We start from the raw sequence: 14,132 nt of genomic DNA on the forward strand, positions 1-14,132 counted from the left end.
AGAGACACAGATCGGTCACCCCCCCAGTCACCCCCCTTCCCCCACAGTTAGAACACTAATATTAGGGTACACATTTAACCCCTTCCTCACCCCCTAGTGTTAACCCCTTCCCTGCCAGTCACATCTATACAGTAATTAGTGCATATTTATAGCACTGATTGCAGTATAAATGTGAATGGCGCCAAAAATGTGTCAAAAGTGTCCGATGTGTCCGCCATAATGTCGCAGTCGCGATAAAAATCGCAGATCGCCGCCATTACTAGTAAAAAAAATAATAATAAAAAAAAAAAATTCTGTCCCTTATTTTGTAGGCGCTATAACTTTTGCGCAAACCAGTCTCTTATTGTGATTTTTTTTTTTTTTTTTTTTACTAAAAATATGTATACGTATCGGCCTAGACTGAGGATAAAAAAAAAACTTAAAAAAAATCTGAGCTATTTATTATAGCAACAAGTAAAAAATTTTTTTTTTTCCAAAATTGTTGCTCTATTTTTGTTTATAGCGCAAAAAATAAAAACCGCAGAGGTGATCAAATACCACCAAAAGAAAGCTCTATTTGTGGGGAAAAAAGGACGTTAATTTTGTTTGGGAGCCGCGTCGCACGACCGCGCAATTGTCAGTTAAAGCGACGCAGTGCCGAATCACAAAAAGTCCTCTGGTCAGGAAGGGGGTTTAAGTGCCCAGTAAGGAAGTGGTTAACCAGCAGCTGAATGCTGGATATACAAGGAGTATAGTTTAGCGGGAAACAACCAAATTTCGGTACACGTGTACCCGTCTGTTCGAATAACTGGCTTCTGTCGATTGAAGTCCAGGAATACCAGGTGTAAGTACATTTTGGTAAGCCTATCATGATATATTTGATGTCGTTCTTTCATCCCTACTACTGTACCTTATTCATTCAACAGAACAAGTCTAAAGGGTCTAGAAATGTTATTTAATTTTCGATTTTTGTGAAATCAATGTTATAATGAGTATGATGATTTGAAAAAGAAAAGGGGGAGGCACATAATGTTTGTTCCAGGTATCATATCCTACACTGAGGAATATATATAATTTCCCTAACAAAGAAAAATTATAGGACTTTTTTAGGTACCAATTCATAACAAGACTAAAAAAATCACATCCTTTTATTCATACCATTAAAAATATGCAAGTTAAAACACATGTTAAATGCTGTTCCTCATACATATGAGTTCCATATTCAGCAATTTACCCGACCTACCCCAATACATACAATTTAATATATATAATATTTCCACAATAGGTAATTATATTTTTTGATTCAGGTGATTATCAGGATATCAACGCATTTCTTGGTTCAATTACCACTTTCTTGGAAAAAGTTGGGGGATAGTTGTTTCCTAAACAGCAATAACCAAACTTCCTAAACAGCAATAACCAGATGGTAACAACTGTAAAGGAAGATGACATTCCCAATGATGGACATATCCAACTATCCAGTATGGTAACTGTTAACCATAGAAGAAAGGCGTCTAACTACTTACCTGAATCAAACAATGAAATTATGTATTGTGGAAAAGGTATATATATTAAATTGTATGTATTGTGGTATCTGGGATGAATTGCTAAATATGGAACTCATATACAGTATATGTAGAACCGTATTTAACATATGTTTTATATTGAATAAAATCATGCGATTTTATACAGTCTTGTTATGAATTGGTACCTTAAAAGTCTTTTAGTTTTTAGGGCCATTATACAGCAAACAGCCATAACATTGACCTCCCACCATAACCCATCGAGACATGAACTCTGGACCTCTGAAGGTAATCTGTGCTATCTGGCACTAACCATTAGTAGCAGATCCATTAAAGCGGTAGTAAACCGCAGCTGCTTAAAAAAAAAAACACCTGTAAGGCAATTGCATAATGTGCTAGTATGCATCACATACTGACATATTTCCCCAGGTATTTCTTTCCGGTTCACGTGCTCTGGCTATGTGATTGGCCGGAGCCACGATGACGGTATGCCGGACCTTCAGAGCGCATGCACCAGTCATGTAACTGGCTGCATCCAGTGTGCATTTTTAGGAGATATTCATTTTACCTACAAGTAAGACTTATTATAGGCTGATGCTGAACATGTTACATGTTACACCCTAAATATGAGTGTAAAATGTTCACAAAGAGAACTTATCCTAAACCATTCTTGAATTCATCAGATCGTGTCACCTTCTTCCATTGCTCCCTGGTCCAGTTCTGATCCTCATGTGCCCATTTTAGGCAAGTTTGGCTGTGGACACGGGTCAGCATGGGCACCCTGACCAGTCTATGGCTTCACAACCCCATACATAACTAACTGAGATGCACTGTGTGTTCTGATAGCTTTTTATCGGAACCAGTATTGTTTTTTTCAGTAATTTAAGCTACAGTAGCTCTTCTACTGGATTGGACTATACTGGCCAGCCTTCACTCCCCATGTGCATCAATAAACCTTAGCTGCCCATGACCCTGTATCTGGTTTTCCTTCTTTGAATCACTTTCGATAGGTGCTGCAGACCAGGAACATATCACAAGAGCTGCAGTATTAGAGATGTTCTGACCCAGTCGTCTAGCCATTACAGTATGATCTGTGCCAAAGTCGCTCAAATACTTACACTTGCCAATTTTTTCTGCTTTCAACAAATCAACTTCAGGGCCAACATGTTTACTTACTGCCGATATATGCCACCCAATTTTAGATGCCATTGTAAGGAAATAATCAATGTTATTCACTTTACCTATCAGTGTTCGTAATGTTATGGCTGACCTCATACTGTAGGTACAGGGCTGGGTGAAAGTTTAGAAAGACTTCTGCAATGGCAGCTATTATTCTCCAAGTTGACCAGATGTGCAATCCCAACCAATGTTTATTAAAGTTCCCAATTCAAGGAGGCACATCTGGCATCAAACCAGGGATTCTGGAGTTACTTTATTGTGCAAGTATAGGGGTAGTACATGTAAAACTTTCTTATTTACTACTTGCTTACTAATTTACTTGTTTATTGCTGGCCATTGATGCTCAGTTATTTATACGTAACACTAAACTCTGATTTAAAAAGTATACATTCTAAGCTCAAAAAATGTATATTCTATTGCTCTCAGCCTCTTCCAAATCTCCAAATTCCTTTTGTTTTCTGCTGTGATCTGACCATTTGTTCTCTATGGGCCAGATTCACCAAAGAGATACTACGGCGTTTCTCCTGATAAGCCATCGTATCTCTGTTTCTATCTATGCGACTGATTCATAGAATCAGTTACGCATAGATATCCATAAGATCCGACAGGTGTAATTGTTTTACACTGTCGGATCTTAGGATGTAATACCGCGGCCGCCGCTGGGTGGAGTTCGCGTCGTAAACCATCGTTGGGTATGCAAATTAGCAGTTACGGCGGATCCCAGACGGATTTTCGCGTTCGCTACGTCGTCCGTAGTCAAGTTTCCCGTCGCAATTTTAGTTGTTATTTGACCTGCACTAACTTTAGTCAGCAATCGTATTGCTGTCTAAAGTATGGCCGTCGTTCCCGCGTCGAAATGTAAAATTTTAAATTTAACGTCGTTTGCATAACACGTCTGGGAATACGGAAGTACGCTACGTGCGTCGCCGTTCGAAAAAATGACGTCACGGCGCGCAAAGCACGGCGGGAGTTAGGAAACGGAGCATGCGCAGTAGGTCCAGCGCGGGAGCGCGCCTAATTTAAATGGCACACGCCCATTTGAATTGGCCCGCCTTTGCACCGGAGGCCGCCGGCGTAGTTTTCATCGCAAGTGCTTTGTGAATCAGGCACTTGCGATGAAAACTTGCGGCGGTGTAACGTATCTACGATGCGTTACGCCGCCGCAGTTCTATGTGAATCTGGCCCTATGGTCCCACTGTATGTGGGAACATAACTACCTTATCTTGCTCACTGCCCAGATGAACAAGGAACTATGGACTTTGAGATTTGTAATGTGCATAGAGCTGTGCACGTGACCGAAACTAACTTTCCCCTGTTTGTTCCAAATAAACAGAAGTGAGGGAGAAAAGGAGAGGCTTGGGAACTCATGAGGGATATTACAAGGAGGCAGATAGAGAAAGAAACAATTCAATAAAAAAAATAAACTACAGTGTTATTAAAGTGTTTTTAAACCCGGTAATATGAAAATAGCTCATCCGCCAAACCCCCACCCCCCCCCCCCCCCCAGTGCCCACAGCTTATAAATCTTATTTTTACAGTAAAATGCTGCCACTATATACATTTTTGGATGTTTCTCCAGTGCTGAGAGTTCAGGAAGGAGGATATTTCCACTGTAGCCTGTATACACGCTCCACATGTGTGATGTCATTATCATGTGACCTGTCTATCTCTGAGAACATGTAAATATTCTCTTCAGCATAAAAGACACAACTGAGCATGTGCAGGTCAGCTACTCTGTGTTAGTTGGCCTTCACCAGATAGACAGTGCAGGAGGGGGAGGATCTATGCATACAGGATAAAACAGCCTTTTTACACAGTGCAGAGTATTAACCCCTTAAGTTCCACAGTGAGTATAACAAGCATGCTATGCTGCATATACAAACTGATTTTACTGTTGTGGGTTTAGTAACACTTTAGGTAGTGGATGTGTATGGATTATTTTTTGGAAAAAATATATATATTGTTATATAAAGAAAGTGTCACTTTAGGCTAAAAGGTACTAACATATAGGGAACAGAGTTGGTAAGCATTACATGTAACAATCAGTATTTTTTGCTAGAAAATTTCTTAGAACCCCCAAGCTTTATATAGTTTCTTAAACCAGAGGCCATAGAGACTAAATTAGTAGATTTTGCTATTTTTTTTATGTCACACTGTATTTGTGCAGCGTTTTTTTGAACGCATTTTTTTTTAAAATAAACTTTTGAATTTTAATGCAAAAAATACAATACATAATCCAATTTTAGGTAAAATATAAAATATGATGTTGTTACATTGAGTAAATAGATGCCAAACGTGTCACACTTTAACCTCCCTGGCGGTATGATTCTTTCAGAAAAAAGGTGCTGAAAGCGGTACCATTATTTGCAAGGAAATTTGGTGTTTTATATTGTAGGCCTGTAATTCTTAGGAATAACTCACTTAAATCTGTCCAAACAAGAATCTAATAGGCATCCCGGCTATGAATTTTTTTTAGAAACAAAATCAAAATTATAATCTAATAAATAACTATAAATAATTATAACAAATAATAATATAATTATAATAAAAATTATTCAATAATGTAATCAACTCAAAATCAATGAAATTTGCTCAGTTGCAGAATTGTCGCTGTCATTACTTTTATTTTTTTATGACCAATTTCCCCACAAATCGCTATCGCACAATTCTGCAAGTGATTATAATTTATTATCGCTGTTTTCTGGCTGCTCTAAAACCATTTTTGACATAAAGGGACACTTTTGGTTGCTATGGACAATCTACAGTTTGCAGGCAGAAAGAACAGTTTTTATTATATAAAAGAACATGTAGGGCACTGGGCAGACCACTAGGGACAAGAGGGGTGTGTATTTTATACATACAGTACTGTAATCTATAAGATTACAGTATACTGTATGTAATGTGGTCGTTTTTTAATTTGGCGCCGTTCTCCGCTCCCGTGCGTCGTAACGTCGCAGGGAACGGAGATCGGCGGCACAGAAGGACGCTGTGTGAATCGAGCGAGGTCCCGCTCGCTCACACAGCGCGGTGGCATCGCTGGATCCAGGGACAAGGTAAGTAAACCATGCCTGTGGATCTAGCAAGGCAAGCCCGAGTCTGACTCGGGGTTACCGATCGCAGCACAGAAATCTAACCCCGAGTCAGACTCGGGAACACCGCCAGGGGGGTTAAAACTGCACACGCGTGTGCAACGGCAACAAATGACATAAAGTTTACTAGCCATATCCATATCCATCAACGTTTTAAATGCCTTCACAGGTTACCACTAGGGATGAGCTTCGTGTTCGAGTCGAACCCATGTTCGAGTCGAACATCGTATGTTCGACCGTTCGTCGAATTACGAACGTTACGGGCCGTTTGCTCCAAATTCGAGTGGCGTGGGCCAATTATGGCTCAAGGGGTTTAGTACACGCCCCACACTATAAAAGGCCGCCTGAAGGTCGGCCTTGTGTAGTGTGTTGCGGCGGTGGTTAAAGACAGAGAGAACAGAGAGTGTCATTTTTTTCTAGGTAGATAGAGCAGACATGCTAGTCAGTTAAAATTACAGTGTGTAGAGGATATATATGCATCCCAGGTGTTGTATATATATTTATGCACTGTATAGTTTAGCTAGATCAGCTCTTCCTAATTTACTGGCAGGCAAGTGATTGTGCTAGCTGCAGTATTCTCACGTGGTGTACTGCCTATGTCCCCTGCAGTGTGCACCTAAAGCTACGTGGTGTGTGTACTGCCTTTGCCCTCTGCAGTTTGCACCTAAAGCTACTTGGTGTGCACTGCCCACGTCCTCTGCAGTTTGCATCTAAAGCTACGTGGCGTGTACTGCCCGTGTCCTCTGCAGTTTGCATCTAAAGCTACTTGGTGTGTACTGCCTGTGTCCTCTGCAGTTTTCACCTACAGCTACGTAGTGTGTACTGCCTGTGTCCTCTGCAGTGTGCACCTAAAACTATGTGGTGTGTACTGGCCGTGTCCTCTACAGTTTGCACCTAAAGCTACATGGTGTGTACTGCCCGTGTCCTCTGCAGATTGCACCTAAAGCTACGTAGTGTGTACTGCCTGTGTCCTCTGCAGTGTGCACCAAAAGCTACGTAGTGTGTACTGCCTGTGTTCTCTGCAGTGTGCACCTAAAGCTACGTGGTGTGTGTACTGCAGGCCATTAGTATGTCTGGAAGGACAACAAGGAGAGGCAGAGAGTCACGAGCCGATAAAAGAGGGCAAGCAGGCTCTGCCTCTAGAGGCAACAGTGCTGGTCGTGGACACGGTGCATCCTCATCAGCACGCAACATGCCGAAGACTTGGTAGAGTGGATGACCAAGCCGTCCTCATCCTCCTCATTCTCTCTCACCCAGGCTCAGGGTACTTTGTCTGGCAAAGCAGCTGCCAAGGCGTCCTCTTCCCTCTGCTCAATGGCATCAGTCACTCCTTCCCTAGCCCCACCATGTCCTCCTGAGGAGTCCCCCGAACAGTTTGAACACAGTGTTAGGTACATGCTGCATGAGGATGCGCAGCGTTTTGAAGGCTCCGATGATGGTACACAGCTAAGGGAAGGCAGTAATGTGAGCCCAGAGAGAGGGGGTGCCCAAGAAGGACAGCAATCTGGCAGTCATGTTCCCCCAGCTGCAGCATACTACCAGGTTTTCTACAGTGATGAGGAGGGAGGGGATGATGAGGTCACTGACTCTACGTGGGTGCCTGATAGGAGAGAGGAGGAGGAGGCACAGGCACATCTCCAACGAGGCAGGATGCCCTCCAGGGGCCAGCTTAAGGGCAGCACATGGACTGCATCACAACGCAGAGATACGCATGTGCAGGGCGCTGCTGTGTCTCAGCGTTATTCCAAAAGTTCTTTGGTGTGGGCCTTTTTTGAGACGAGTGCATCAGATCGCACCGCTGCTATTTGCAACATATGTCTCAAGCATATCTTGCGTGGCCAAAACATCACCCACTTGGGCACCACATGCTTGACCAGATATATTTCGACCTGCCATACAGTTCGTTGGCAAGCGTACATCAAAGACTCACACCTAAGAACAAAGCAGACCTCCCCTTGCCCCTCATCAGCTGGGATCTACAACCTCACTATACCCTTAGTCCTCTCTGAAGCCTGCACTGATAGGACTGAAGGTGTAGAATTAGGTGTGTCACAGCCTTGTACATGCGGGCAATCTACTATCAGTACACCGATGGCAGATTGTACCAGGCAAATTTCCCTGCTCCAGCTGCTGCAGCGCCGAAAGAAGTTCTATCCCAGCCATCCACATGCCCAGAGGTTGAATGCTAGCTTAGCTAAATTGCTAGCACTTCAACTGCTGCCTTTTCAGTTGGTAGATTCTGTCCCCTTCCGTGAGTTTGTGGAATGTGCGGTACCTCAGTGGCAAGTTCCCAAACGCCATTTTTTCTCACGGAAGGCGATTCCGGCTCTCTACCGGCATGTGGAAGGCAATGTCCATGTCTTTCACGGCCCATTGGGTGACTCTGTTGGCAGCTGGGAAGGACGCAGGACAAGGTACAGTAGTGTTGGAGGTTGTTCCGCCACCACGCCTCCAAAATGCTACTACTGGTTGTGACACACCTCTCTCCTCCACCCCTCCTCTACTTCTTCCTCTGTGGCCTCTTCTTGTGCTGATGTGTCCTCGGAACCAGCGGTGCTCCGTAGGCGTTCAAGGGGCTAAGCAGGTACGCAGGCAATGAGATGCTTGAGCTGGTGTGCTTGGGGGACAGGAGCCACACTGGGGGAGAGGTTCTGTCAGCTCTGCAGGGGCAGGCTCAGAGGTGGTTGACGCCACACCAGCTTAAGCCAGGAATGGTGGTTTGCGACAATGGCACAAACCTCCTCTCCGCCCTGCGACTGGGACAACTGACCCATGTGCCCTGTTTTGCTCATGTCCTTAACTTGGTGGTGCAGCGGTTCTTGGGCAGGTACCCAGGCTTACAGGATGTCCTGAAGCAGGCCAGGAAAGTCTGTGTGCATTTCTGACGGTCATATATTGGCAGTGCTCAGCTGGCAGACCTCCAAAGGGAATACAACCTGCCCAAGAACCGCCTAGTCTGTGACATGCCCACCAGGTGGAACTCTACGTTGGCCATGCTGCAGCGGCTGCACATGCAGCAGAGGGCCGTCAATGAGTATCTGTGCCAATATGGCAGCAGAATTGGGTCAGGGGAGCTTGTTTTTTTTCCCCACGCCAGTGGGCCATGATCAGGGATGCATGCACTGTCCTGTCACTATTTGAGGAGGCCACAAGGATGGTGACAGTGCATGCATCAGTGAGACTGTCCCTCTTATTCACATGTTGGCGCACACGCTGTGTGGAATAATGGACAGGGCCCTTGAGGCAGAACAGAGGGAGGAAGAGGAGGACTTCCTTACCTCTCAAGGCCCCCTTTATCCAGACAGTGTTCCTGCTACCCGCCTATTACACAGGAAGAGGACGAGGAGGAGGAGGATTGTGTCAGCATGGAGGTGGAGCCTAGCACTCAGCATCAGCAGCAGTCTTCAAGGGATCAATTACAGTCCCAAGAAACCCATGGACTTGTACGTGGCTGGGACGAGGTGGCTGTGGATCATGTCATCCTCAGTGATCCAGAGGACTCTGCACCGAATGCCTCAGCAAACCTACGTTGTATGGCCTCCCTGATCCGATTCCTGAAAAGCCTGCAGAAGGATCCTCGTATTCGTGTTAACAAGGAGAGGGATCATTACTGGCTGGCAACTCTCCTTGATCCACGTTACAAGAATAAGGTTGCAGATCTTATCTTGCCGGCGCAGAGGGAGCAGAAGATGAAACATCTTCGGGAGGCCTTGCAGAAAGGTCTGTGCAACGCGTTCCCAGAGACTGGGAGGTTACAAAATCCTGGTCCTGGACAACGTGTTGCTGAGGCTTCGGTCAGTCACAGAACGAGCGATAGAGAAGGTGTCCGTCTGACCAATGCGTTCAGACAATTTTTTAGTCTGCAGCCCCAAGGTATGACCGGTTCCAGCAACCATCTCCAGCGTCTGTTTTACATGGTGCGGGAATACCTAGGGGCAAGATCAGACTTGGACACCTTTCCCACCGAAAATCCTCTGGCTTACTGTGTCTTGAGGATGGATCACTGGCCAGAGCTTGCACAGTACGCAATTAAGCTACTGGCTTGTCCTGCATCCAGCGTTCTTTCAGAACGCACATTCAGTGCTGCTGGAGGCTTTGTGACCGATCACAGGGTGCGCCTCTCCACCGACTCGGTCGATCGACTGACCTTCATAAAAATGAATCAGGCTTGGATCACCACCAGCTACCAAGCACCTGATGCTGATGTAACTGAATAATTTTTTTGGAAATGTCAGATCCCTTCAAGACTGCCTATGCTGATGCTGAGTGACTATCCTGTTATGCTGAGTGACTATCCTTTTTCTCCTCAATGATCATGCTGATGTTTAACAGGGGCGTGTAATTACAATTTTTGATGCAATACTTTGCAGCAGGCTCATTCCTGCGCTCTAACTAGATTATCTGTGAGGGGTTGCAATGTTGTGGCACCAGCACCACCACCAACAAAGGCCCAATTTTTCTGCCCCTGTTCAACAGGGGCATGTAATTACAATTCTTGATCTAATATTTCACAGCAGGGCCCATTCCTCTGCCCACAAAGAGTAACTGTGAGTGCTTACAGAGTTGTGGCACCAGCACCACCATCACCAACAAAGGCCCAATTTTTCTGCCCCTTTTCAACAGGGGCATGTAATTACAATTCCTGATCTAATTTTTCACAGCAGGGCCCATTCCTGCACCCACCAAAAGTAACTGTGAGGACTTACAGTGTTGTGGCACCAGCGCCAGCACCAAAGGCCCATTTTTTCTACCACTGTTCAACAATGGCATGTAATTAGAGTTCTTGATATAAGTTAAATTTTTGACACTGTTGCTTGAATTTTTTATTTTTTTGATCACTTTTATTGCCGTCACAATGAATGTAAACATCCCTTGTGACAGCATTAGGCATGTGACAGGTACTAATTATGGAGAGATCTGGGGTATATAGACACCAGATTCCTCCTCTGCCCTTAAAAGCATTTGAGCACACAAAAATCGTTGTGATCAAATGCTTTTAATTTTAAAAAATGCCGCTGTTTACAACTAGGTAAGCCGTAAGTGATGTAAGGTGATCACTTCCAGGCTACTATATCATAGAGCCGAACAAAGCCAATCCAGTCTTTGTTGAGCTCTATGATCAGTTGGTGAAAGCACTGTCTGGTTGATCGGGACTCTCGTGGGACAGGAGATCCCAGTAAAACGGAAGGTGGGGGAGGGGAAAGTCTCCTCCTACTGCTTGTAAAAGCAATCCAGTGGCTAGTTAGCCGTTAGTATTGCATTTGCTCTAAAAAATAGTAGGATGAGGCTTGCTACTGCAGGCATCACCCCGGTATAACCACTAGAAGTCCAACAACATGCTGGTCGGCGAGTTTTTAAATAAAGCCTAGAGATCAAGTGGTGGCAGGGGTGTTTGTTATAGACATAATTTTTCCATATAGGATTCTGTATATAATTCTTCCATGTAAGATTCTGTATATATGTAGGATGATAAGGTTTGTTGAGGTCAAAATGTCTAATTTTAAGGTAGGTTCACACTAGCATTTGTTCCCTATCAGCGTGGTCCTACAAAACATACAGGTCAAAGAAATGATTGAAAAAAAATGCTGGTTTGTATCCTGGGGAGGATGACCAAGATTGTGGAGGGTGTTACAGGAGAAAGGATGGAAGCGGTTTGACTGAAGAGAGTAAAATTGGGGTCAGGGAAAGGCCATACTTTCCTCTAGCTAAGAAAAAAACTATTAAGATTGCCTCAGTCAATTGGTGCTGAAATGGCAACATACAAATGAATTTCAGTGAATTTTTCAATCATCAGCCCTTGTAATTGGGCAATATAAAGAATATTTCTAAAGCCCTGTTCACACTAGTGCGACTAGACTTCAATGGAAGTGCATGAAAAAACACATGTGGATGTATTTATTTGGCAAGGTTTTATGTTGAGCAAGTCTCCTCCTCCTAAAAACTAAAAAGCATGAAATTGCATTAAAAAAGTGCGTAAAACGGGCAAAAAAACACACAAAACACTGTACTGTACTGAAAAAGGCATGATTTTTCAGCATCACTAGCATGAACCTAGGCCTTATGGTGGAAAGTACTATGGGCCAGATTCACAAAGCAGATGCGCCGACTTAACTCGAGATGCGCGGCGTAATTGAAATTTGCGCCGCGCGTATTTTTGCGCCTGATCCTCAAAACAAGTTACGCCTGAAAACCAGTTTTTTTCGTCCTACCTAAAAAAATTACACCGGCGCTTCTTTGAGCGCAAAATACGCTAGACACGCCGCTGTTTTGATAGGCAAATATGCAAATGAGGGAGATAAGGCGATCCACAAAATTAAGTGTGTGCGGCGTAGATTACGCCCTGTGCGCTTCTGTTAGTTTCATTGTGTAAAATTACACTTTATAAAAGCAGCCCTAACTTTACACCTGCCGTGTAAATGTCAGCTAAAGCAACACCATTAAGGAAGAGCTGAGCACACACACTTGCAGGACAACAATGTATGCCAACATGCCAGGGGCATCCATGCGCATAGCTAGACTAGTGACTTTAGTAACCGAGGGTACCCCCTCTTCTGAGGGAACAGCAGTCAGGAGACGCCTCGCAGAATGCATCTTTGCACAGTAAACATCACAATGAGAATGCACACCACTGTGGTCCCTAGCACAGACACATCAACTGCACATCTAATTGGATTAGATCCAAGTACCCCCCCAATGGTACTTGGGAGCAGTAATGCCCCGCCACGGCTCCAATTATGTCACTGTGCATTCATACACCATTCACATGGACCTGGGATCACTTCTCCCTGGTCCTGGGGATCCCTACTCCACCAAAACTGAGGGTGACACCCTTATTTAATCAGGAATGCCCACCCCCACATTCATACATCATTCACACACATAAAACAAATCATAAGTACAGTATACCAAAAAAAATAATAAAAATAAAAAATCAAAAGTACCCTGCAAAATTAACTGCGGCGGCGTGAGCTACGCCTGGGCCGCCCACGGGCACGGCCACGGCCAACCAGAGGAGCCTCCTGGGGGGGGGTGAGCAGGGGAAGGAGGATCATCCTGGGGGGGGGGGGGTGAGCAGGGGAAGGAGGATCATCCTGGGGGGGTGTGTGAGCAGGGGAAGGAGGAGCCTCCCCTGGTGACTGTCCTCTTGCTGGCCTGCCCTCCAAGGCCACTGCTATCCTGGTCAGACAGATTGTGAGGGCAGCCGTATTGGCCTGGCCAGCCCGGGTATTGTCCTGGACAGCCTGGGTCAGGGCATTCACCTCCTGGGCCACGCCTGTTGTGGCGGTCTGCAGGTCACACAAGCATGTGAGGACCGCCAAGGAGTTTGTGGCCACATCAGTGATTGACTCCTTAATTGTCCCCAGGCTGGCCTCCATCTGGCTCAGAGTCACTTTGATCTGAGCCAGATTGCGGGTCTGCCGGGCATTGTCCCTCTGCAGATTGCCCGGCAGACGCTCGGCCACCCCCCTGGTCTCATGGGTCGCCATCCTGCCTGCCGCTGAGGCTTGTGGCCTGGGAGGAGGGGAGAGAGAGACCCTTGTGGGTTGAGGCCTGTTGGGGGAGGAGTGGGAGGGGCAAAACCTGATGGTGGCCTGACTGCTGCCAGCCTCAGGGGTAGCCTCAAGGGTCAACATATCCGATGCCAAAAGGACTTGCCTGGCAATGTCCATATCTTCAGCCTCCACCCCCTCATCCTCCTCCCCCTCAACCTCCTCATGAGGGGAGGTGTGGCCACTCCCCTCCCCTGGGGACTCCTGCCCTTCTTGGGACTCCTCAGCAGCCTCTTGTCCTGGGGATGGTGCAGCAGCCTGGCCTGATGGCCCAGCAACCTCCTGGCCTGATGGCCCAGCAACCTCCTGGCCATCTGTGGAGGACACAACACAATCACAGGTTGGAGGATCCACACACTTGGCACATCTTCCCTTCCCCCACCCACACATGCTACTCACCAGATAGAAAAACCCAAAACTTACCTGTCCTCACAGGAGAATCAGATTGATAGCCAGGCAGGCCCACCACCTGCTGTGGGTGGAAACACCTGGCCACTGCCCATTCCTCCTCACTCAGCCTGATGGGGCAGGGTGCGCCTCCTCCAGTGCCCCTGGCATGGGCATTGATCTTGGCCATCTTCTCACGGACCAGGCTCTTTTGTATGCCACCGGGGGTCCTTGTCTCCCCCCCCCCCCCTGCCGCATTGATCTGATCCATAATTTTTTGGATGATCGCCTTCCTCCTGGCCGGGGGGGTGTTCCGGCTCTCAGGGCCATGTAAATAATGCCCATATTGGGCGATTCCCCTAGCAAGAATCTGCTTCTCTATGCTCGAAAAATTTAGCTTCCTGCGCTTCGGTGACATAATACTC

Source organism: Rana temporaria, chromosome 1 (assembly GCF_905171775.1).
Source record: "Rana temporaria chromosome 1, aRanTem1.1, whole genome shotgun sequence".
NCBI lineage: Eukaryota > Metazoa > Chordata > Amphibia > Anura > Ranidae > Rana > Rana temporaria.